The following is a 3555-nucleotide window of genomic DNA, read 5'->3' as shown; positions in this document are numbered from 1 at the left end:
GGCCACTACATGTGTACGTCCTAGTGGACTGTTCGCAACATCAATTACATCAAGGTACGAAAATAGGACACCACGGAGTGCTTCACTTTGGGAACGTAGGAGGTCGGGGGATATCATTTTGTCCAGAAGTGCCTGGGTTGGCGCCGGTATGGCAGGTTGCGTCGCGGTCTTAGCGTCAGCAGCGAATGCAGAAACAGTACATTCTTCCAAAGGTGACACTTCGGCTAGTGAAATTTCTTGAGGAAGAACATGGGTCGAAGTAGAAAAGTTGAGGACTGGAAGCAACGTTTTGTTGTTGGCAATAAGCACTACGGTATGGGGAAGTGCGATGTTGCGCGAGAGGATCAGATCTGTGAGGGGAGCGACCACATATTCACCATCAGGGACTGGGGGAAACGGTGACATAAGGACGTAGGTAGCAGCCTGCGCGGGTAGTCGTAGAAACTCCAGGGAACGTAGGCGAGCGTTACTTGATGTGGTGTCATCAGGACACAGTGGCAGTTCGAGCCACAAAATGCCAGAAGAACAATCGATGAGGGCAGAGTGGGCGCTCAAGAAGTCAATGCCAAGAATGACATCATGTGAGCAAGCGTCGAGAACAGCGAAGAGAACTGAAGTGTGGTGGCAGGCAACAGTAACGCACGCAGTGCACATACCAAGAACAGGTGTTCGGGTGCCGTCAGCTACTCGCACAGTAGGAGAGACGGCAGGTGTCAGCACTTTGCGTAGGCGGCGTCGGAGCGTAGAACTCATAACAGATATGTGGGCGCCAGTATCGATGAGAGCAGTAACGGGCACGCCGTCGACGAGAACACCGAGCAAATTGCGTCTTGAAGTAGGGGTCGATAGAGGTTTTGCAGTCCTTGTCGTCAATGCAGCCTCACCTACCGGAGCTGCACTGGCTAGTTTCCCGGGTGGTGTCCAGAGGAAGCCGGAGAAGAAGAGCGACGGCGTTGAGGGGAGCGCAACTGGCGACTCTGAGGTGACGGCGATCGGCTGGACCAGTGTACTTGTGCGGCAATATCGGCGTAGGTCGATTCTGAGCGCGAAGGAAGACGGTGAGGATCACGGGCCGGGTGTTGGTCGTCAAGAAAAGATGTGCTGTAGTACGGGCCACGATCTTGGCGGCGGTCACTGGGGAAACTTGGTCGGTAATTCCGACGATTGCGGCAGTGGCGTGAAATGTGGCCGACGCGAGAGCAAGAAAAACAGATTGGTCGATCACCAGGCGTCCTCCACTCAGAAGGGTTGCGGTAGCGGGGTGTGAACCGGGGAGCGGAAGCGGCAGCAGCAACAATTGACAATCTTAAATTGTCATCTTCTGCAGGCATCGACGGAATTAACTCCAAGGTGTTAAAAAATACCAAGCATAGTACAAGTGTCATCCTGTCTCACATTTTCCAACAGTCCCTGTCATTAGGAGTGGTGCCACAGGACTGGAAGGTGGGCAAGATCATCCCAGTCCCAAAGAAAGGTACTTCGTCATCACATAATAGCTATCGACAGATTTCATTAACGTGTGTGGCTTCAAAATTAATGGAGCACGTCATTTATTCGCATGTAACCAAGTTTCTAATCTCTGTTGACTTCTTTCACCCACAGCAACATGGTTTTCAAAAAGGTTTATCTTGTGAGACCCAGCTTGCATTATTTACTCATGACATCAGCTCAAGCATTGATCGCAATATTCCCATAGACGCCCTGTTCCTCGACTTCGAGAAAGCCTTTGACAAGGTACCACACAAACGACTATTCCTTAAGCTCTCACACCTAAATCTTAACCCCTTTGTCTTCGACTGGCTGTGTGACTTCCTACACAACAGGCAACAGTTCGTCTGTATCAATGGGCATACTTCCTCATTAGCGCCTGTTATATCCGGAGTTCCTCAGGGCACCGTCCTCGGACCATTACTTTTTTTTAATCTACATCAATGACCTACCGACAAACATCTCCTCCTGTATTCGACTTTTCGCAGACGATTGTGTCCTTTATCGTCCTATCCATAGCTTCCACGATAACATTTCCCTTCAAAACGATTTACTAACTGTTGAAAACTGGTGTAGAACTTGGCTAATGTGTTTAAATATCAAGAAGACTTCGCAGATCTCATTCCACCGCCGAGCTTCCTACCAAGCACATAGGTACGTCATTTTTGGCTCCGAATTATCTTTAGCTTCATCGTACAAGTACCTTGGTATCACAGTGACTAATGACCTCAGCTGGTCACATCATATAGGAAGCATAACAAATGAAGCTAACCGTGTCCTTGGCTATGTCCGGCGTAACCTTAAGTTTACCCCTCCTCACGTAAAATTGCTAACGTACCAAACGTTCAATCGTCCCAAGCTGGAATACGCATGCGCAGTTTGGGACCCGTACCAGATTAACCTACAGAAATCTCTTGAGTCTATTCAAAACCGTGCTATTAGATTTGTCTTCTCAGATTATTCATACTATTCTAGCGTCACTTATCTAAAACATACGGCTAATCTTCCCAGTCTTGTGTCACGCAGAAAAATAGCGCGCCTGTCCCTCTACCACAAGTTTTATCACTCGTCTCTTGCTCACTCGATTATCGTACCTGCTCATCGCCTTTTGCTCCGCAACAGTCACTCTAAAGCTGTATACCCACCACCTGCTCGCACTACTGCGCACCTCAGCTCATTCTTCATTCGAACAGCGAATGACTGGAATCATCTGCCCACCGACGCTGCGCACCACTCCGACCCGTGCCACTTCAAGTCATTCATCGAAGAACTCGTACTAATGTAACCCACCCCTCATGTAATACCCCATACCAGGGGCATTTGAGGTATCAATAAATAAATAAATAAATAAATAAATTGGGGCGGTGTGATGTTCAGTGGGAGGACTGGAAGCGCACATGGGCGGAGGGGCGTAACTGGGGGCTTGTGGAAATACGACGCCCATATTTGCAACCTCCTGACGTACGACGGCCTGAATGAGAGATATTGTCGCCAAATAGTCGTGAGCAGGTGCCCGATAAGCGGCTGGCGCCATGGCTTCGAGCTCCTGGCGAACAATCCTGGCCAAGTTGTTAGGCGGCGAGAACGGAGGGGGCGTCACGGGATCATCGCATGAGGAAGTCGCAGCTGTATTCGGGAGTCTGTTAAAGCGCTGAGTAATCCGCCTGCTTTTTTGCTTGTTCAAACCGCCGGCATTCTGTGATAATGGAGTCAACCGTGGTGCAGTTCTTACACATGAGGATGTTGAAGGCATCGTCAGCTATGCCTTTCAACACGTGGCCAACCTTGTCCGTCTCTGGCATGTCTTTGTCAATGGTACGGCACAAGGCTAGTACGTCTTGAATGTATGCGATGTACGACTCCGTGGACGTCTGAGCTCTGGCCGCCAGCTCGTGCCGGGCTGTCATTTGGCGCGCGGCCGATCGGCCAAACAATGCACGCATCTTCTCCTTGCATAGGTCCCAACTTGTAAGTTCTTCTTCATGCGTGTTAAACCACACCCGAGCCGTGCCCCGTAGGTAGAAAATGACGTTGGCAAGCATTAGAGTCTCATCCCACCTGTGGTGC

Source organism: Dermacentor silvarum, chromosome 4 (assembly GCF_013339745.2).
Source record: "Dermacentor silvarum isolate Dsil-2018 chromosome 4, BIME_Dsil_1.4, whole genome shotgun sequence".
NCBI lineage: Eukaryota > Metazoa > Arthropoda > Arachnida > Ixodida > Ixodidae > Dermacentor > Dermacentor silvarum.
The sequence above is the reverse complement of the archived record's forward strand: the minus strand, read 5'-3'. Positions refer to the sequence as shown.